This window comes from Arachis stenosperma, chromosome 6 (genome assembly GCF_014773155.1).
Source record: "Arachis stenosperma cultivar V10309 chromosome 6, arast.V10309.gnm1.PFL2, whole genome shotgun sequence".
In the NCBI taxonomy this organism is placed as follows: domain Eukaryota; kingdom Viridiplantae; phylum Streptophyta; class Magnoliopsida; order Fabales; family Fabaceae; genus Arachis; species Arachis stenosperma.
In genome coordinates this window covers 51,609,594-51,615,593 of record NC_080382.1, presented here as the reverse complement: position 1 = coordinate 51,615,593, position 6,000 = coordinate 51,609,594, and the positions used below count along the sequence as shown (strand labels likewise).

The window sequence follows — 6,000 nt, the reverse complement described above, 5'->3', positions numbered from 1 at the left end:
GTTGGAACTCAATTCTCCTAGGGAGGTGTTCAGTTGCTCCCATAGTCTTGTGGAAGAAAGAGCATCCCTTGAGGCATCTCAGGGATCTCATGATGAGAGGGGTCTCTTGTTTGCTCCATCCTTTTCTTAGTAATGGGCTTGTCCTCATCAATGAGGATGTCTCCTTCTATGTCAACTCCTACTGAATAACAGGTGACAAATGAGATGAGGAAGGCTAACCTTGCCAAGGTAGAGGACTTGTCCGCCACCTTATAGAGTTCTTGGGCTATAACCTCATGAACTTCCACTTCTTCTCCAATCATGATGCTATGAATCTGATGGCCCAGTCTAGAGTACTTCGGACCGGTTGCTAGTGGGAATGATGAGCGTTGGATAAACTCCAACCATCCTCTAGCCACGGGCTTTAGGTCATGCCTTCTTAGTTGAACCGGCTTCCCTCTTGAATCTCTCTTCCATTGGGCGCCCTCTTCACAAATGTCAGTGAGGACTTGGTCCAACCTTTGATCAAAGTTGACCCTTCTAGTGTAAGGATGTTCATCTCCTGCATCATAGGCAAGTGAATGCCAACCTTACATTTTCCGACTAAAATCCAAGTATTTTCCCCGAACCATAGAAGCCAATTCTTTGGATCCGGGTTCACACTTTGATCATGGTTCTTGGTGATCCATGCATTGGCATAGAACTCTTGAACCATTAAGATTCTGACTTGCTGAATGGGGTTGGTAAGAAACTTCCCAACCTCTTCTTCGGATCTCATGTCGGATCTCCGGATATTCACTCTTTTTGAGTGAAAAGGGACCTCGGGGATCACCTTCTTCAAGGCCACAACTTCATAGAAGTGGTCTTGATGCACCCTTGAGATGAATCTTTCCATCTCCCATGACTCGGAGGTAGAAGCTTTTGCCTTCCCTTTCCTCTTTCTAGAGGTTTCTCCGGCCTTGGATGCCATAAATGTTATGGAAAAACAAAAAGCAATGCTTTTACCACACCAAACTTAAAAGGTTTGCTCGTCCTCGAGCAAAAGAAGAAAGAAGAGAGTAGAGAAGAAGAAATGAGAAAGAAGGGAATGGCTTAGTGTTCGGCCAAAAAGGGGAAGAAGTGGTTTAGGTGTGGGAAAATGAAGAGTGAAGATGGTATATAGGAGTGGGGGAAGGTATGGTTCGGCTATGGGAGGGTGAGTTTGGGAGGGAAAGTGGTTTGAATTTGAATGGTGAGGTAGGTGGGGTTTTATGAATGATGGATGTGAGTGGTGAAGAGAAAGATGGGATTTGATAGGTGAAGGGTTTTGGGGAAGAGGTATTGAGGTGATTGGTGAATGGGTGAAGAAGAGAGAGGGTGGTGGGGTTGGTGGGGTTGGTGGGGATCCTTTGGGGTCTACAGATCCTGAGGTGTCAAGGAAAAGTCATCCCTGCACCAAATGGCATGAAAAAATGCGTTTTGAGCCAATTCTGGCGTTAAACGCCGGGCTGGTGCCCATTTCTGGCGTTTAACGCTAGGTTCTTGCCCTTTCCTGGTGTTTAACGCCAGTCTGGTGCCCCTTTCTGGCGTTAAACGCCCAGAATGGTGCCAGACTGGGCGTTAAACGCCCACCTGCTAGCCTTACTGGCGTTTAAACGCCAGTAAGTTCTTCCTCCAGGGTGTGCTATTTTTCTTCCTGTTTTTCATTCTGTTTTTGCTTTTTCAATTGATTTTGTGACTTCTCATGATCATCAACCTACAAAATAAAATAAAATAACAAAGGAAAATATGTAAAATATAACATTGGGTTGCCTCCCAACAAGCGCTTCTTTAATGTCAGTAGCTTGACAGAGGGCTCTCATGGAGCCTCACATTTTCTCAGAGCAATGTTGGAACCTTCTAACACCAAACTTAGAGTTTGAATGTGGGGGTTCAACACCAAACTTAGAGTTTGGTTGTGGCCTCCCAACACCAAACTTAGAGTTTGACTGTGGGGGCTCTGTTTGACTCTGATTTGAGAGAAGCTCTTCATGCTTCCTCTCCATGGTGACAGAGGGATATCCTTGAGCCTTAAACACAAAGGATTCTTCACTCACTTGAATGATCAGTTCACCTCCATCAACATTAATCACAGCCTTTGCTGTGGCAAGGAAGGGTCTGCCAAGGATGATGGATTCATCCATGCACTTCCCAGTCTCTAGGACTATGAAATCAGCAGGGATGTAATGGTCTTCAATCTTTACCAGAACATCCTCTACAAGTCCATAAGCTTGTTTTCTTGAATTGTCTGCCATCTCTAGTGAGATTTTTGCAGCTTGTACCTCAAAGATCCCTAGCTTCTCTATTACAGAGAGAGGCATGAGGTTTACACTTGACCCTAAGTCACACAGGGCCTTCTTGAAGGTCATGGTGCCTATGGTACAAGGTAGTGAAAACTTCCCAGGGTCTTGTCTCTTTTGAGGTAATTTCTGCCTAGACAAGTCATCCAGTTCTTTGGTGAGCAAAGGAGGTTCGTTCTCCCAAGTCTCATTTCCAAATAACTTGTCATTTAGCTTCATGATTGCTCCAAGGTATTTAGCAACTTTCTCTTCAGTGACATATTCATCCTCTTCAGAGGAGGAATACTCATCAGAGCTCATGAAAGGCAGAAGTAAGTCCAATGGAATCTCTATGGTCTCATTTTGAGCCTCAGATTCCCATGGTTCCTCATTAGGGAACTCATTGGAGGCTAGTGCACGCCCATTGAGGTCTTCCTCAGTGGCGTTCACTTCCTCTCCTTCCTCTCCAAATTCGGCCATGTTGATGGCCTTGCACTCTCCTTTTGGATTTTCTTCTGTATTGCTTGGAAGAGTACTAGGAGGGAGTTCAGTAATTTTCTTGCTCAGCTGTCCCACTTGTGCCTCCAAATTCCTAATGGAGGACCTTGTTTCAGTCATGAAACTTTGAGTGGTTTTGATTAGATCAGAGACCATGGTTGCTAAGTCAGAGTTGATCTGCTTAGAATTCTCTGTCTGTTGCTGAGAAGATGATGGAAAAGGCTTGCCATTGCTAAACCTGTTTCTTCCACCATTATTGTTGTTGAAACCTTGTTGAGGTCTCTGTTGATCCTTCCATGAGAGATTTGGGTGATTTCTCCATGAAGAATTATAGGTGTTTCCATAGGGTTCTCCTAGGTAATTCACCTCTTCCATTGAAGGGTTCTCAGGATCATAGGCTTCTTCTTCAGATGAAGCATCCTTAGTACTGCTTGGTGCATTTTGCATTCCAGACAGACTTTGAGAAATCAAATTGACTTGTTGAGTCAATATCTTGTTCTGAGCTAGAATGGCATTCAGAGTATCAATCTTAAGAACTCCTTTCTTCTGATTTGTCCCATTGTTCACAGGATTCCTTTCAGAAGTGTACATGAATTGGTTATTTGCAACCATTTCAATTAGTTCTTGAGCTTCTGTAGGCGTCTTTTTCAAATGAAGAGATCTTCCAGCAGAGCTATCCAAAGACATCTTGGACAGTTCAGAGAGACCATCATAGAAAATACCTATGATGCTCCATTCAGAAAGCATGTCAGAAGGACATTTTCTGATCAATTGTTTGTATCTTTCCCAAGCTTCATAGAGGGATTCTCCATCCTTCTGTCTGAAGGTTTGGACTTCCACTCTAAGCTTACTCAATTTTTGAGGTGGAAAGAACTTTGCCAAGAAGGTATTGACTAGCTTTTCCCATGAGTCCAGGCTTTCTTTAGGTTGTGAGTCCAACCATGTCCTAGCTCTGTCTCTTACAGCAAAAGGGAATAGCATAAGTCTGTAGACCTCAGGGTCAACCCCATTAGTCTTGACAGTGTCACAGATTTGCAAGAATTCAGCTAAGAACTGATGAGGATCTTCCAATGGAAGTCCATGGAACTTGCAATTCTGTTGCATTAGAGAAACTAATTGAGGCTTAAGCTCAAAGTTGTTTGCTCCAATGGCAGGGATAGAGATGCTTCTCCCATAGAAGTCGGGAGTAGGTGCAGTAAAGTCACCAAGCACCTTCCTTGCATTGTTGGCATTGTTGTTGTTTTCGGCTGCCATGTGTTCTTCTTCTTTGAAGATTTCTGTTAGGTCCTCTGCAGAGAGTTGTGCCTTAGCTTCTCTTAGCTTTCGCTTCAAAGTCCTTTCAGGTTCAGGGTCAGCTTCAACAAGAATGCCTTTGTCTTTGTTCCTGCTCATATGAAAGAGAAGAGAACAAGAAACTATGGAATCCTCTATGTCACAGTATAGAGATTCCTTGAGGTGTCAGAGAAAAAGAAAAATAGAAGAAGGAGGTAGAAGAATTCGAACTTAGTGAGATAGAATTCGAATTGTGCATTGAGGAGGAGTGATACTCCATAAATAGAAGGATGTGAGAAGAGGGGAAGAAATTTCGAAAATTTAAATTAAAAAGATTTTTAAAAAACATTTTGAAAAACTTTAATTGATTTTCGAAAACTAAGAGTGGAAAAGAAATCAAGTGATTTTTGAAAAAGATTTTGAAATTAGAAATAAAAAAGATATGATTGAAAACTGTTTTGAAAAAGATGTGATTAAAAAGATATGATTGAGAAGATATGATTTGAAAACAATTTTAAAAAGATTTGATTTTAAAAATTAATGACTTGCCTAACAAGAAAAGATATGATTCAAACATTAAACTTTTCTCAACAGAAAAGGCAGCATACTTGAAATGTTCAATCAAATCATTAATTGATAGCAAGTATCTTTGAAAAAGGAAAGAAATTGATTTTGAAAACATTTGATTGAAAAGATATGATTTGAAAAAGATTTGATTTTGAAAAACTTTGAAAACTTGAAAAAAAATTGATTTGAAAACAAAATCCTCCCCCTTGTGCCATCCTGGCGTTAAACGCCCAGAATGGTGCACATTCTGGCGTTTAACGCCCAATGCACTACCTTTTTGGGCGTTAAACGCCCAACCAGGTACCCTGGCTGGCGTTTAAACGCCAGTCTGTCCTTCTTCACTGGGTGTTTTGAACGCCCAGCTTTTTCTGTGTAATTCCTCTGCTGCATGTTCTGAATCTTCAGTTCCCTGTACTATTGACTTGAAAATAGAACCAAGATCAAATAAACAATGCATGCAAGACACCAAACTTAAAATTAGACACTAGACTCAAACAAGAAACATAAAATATTTTTGGTTTTTATGATTTTGAATTTTTTTTTTTTTGGATTTTTCGAAAATTATATGGAAATAGAAAATAAAGGTTTCAGAATTCTTAATTTGGATTCCAGGAATCATTGCAATGCTAGTCTAAGACTCCGGTTCAGGAATTAGACATGGCTTCACAGCCAGCCAAGCTTTCAAAGAAAGCTTCGGTCCAAAACACTAGACATGGCCAATGGCCAGCCAAGCCTTAGCAGATCATTGCTCCAATAGCAAGATTGATAGAGATCAATAAGCTCTTGTGATGATCAGTTGAAACCTCGGTCCAATAAGATTAGACATGGCTTCTCAGCCAGCCAGATTTCAACAGATCATCATGAAACTCTAGAACTTATTCTTAAGAATTCTGAAAAATACCTAATCTAACCAACAAGATGAACCGTCAGTTGTCCATACACGAAACAATCCCCGGCAACGACGCCAAAAACTTGGTGCACGAAATTGTGATCATCAATGGCGCCATCAACATGGTACGCTCATTGCAATCTCAACTCTTTATCACAACTTTGCATAACTAACCAGCAAGTGCACTGGGTCGTCCAAGTAATAAACCTTACGCGAGTAAGGGTCGATCCCACGGAGATTGTTGGTATGAAGCAAGCTATGGTCATCTTGTAAATCTTAGTCAGGCAAACTCAAATGGATATGGTGATATACGAATAAAACATAAAGATAAAGATAGAGATACTTATGTAATTCATTGGTGGGAATTTCAGATAAGCGCATGAAGATGCTGTGTCCCTTCCGTCTCTCTGCTTTCCTACTGTCTTCATCCAATCCTTCTTACTCCTTTCCATGGCAAGCTTATGCAAGGGTTTCACCGTTGTCAGTGGCTACCTCCCA

At 41.4% G+C, this 6,000-nt stretch overlaps 1 non-coding gene across 1 annotated transcript; it reads left to right on the top strand.

Annotated features, from left to right (window-relative positions):
• Positions 1-3,515: 3,515 nt before the first annotated feature.
• LOC130937325 (small nucleolar RNA R71) lies at positions 3,516-3,623 on the top strand. The gene has a single exon (XR_009068547.1). It is a non-coding gene; the product is annotated as a small nucleolar RNA R71 (small nucleolar RNA).
• Positions 3,624-6,000: the final 2,377 nt, after the last annotated feature.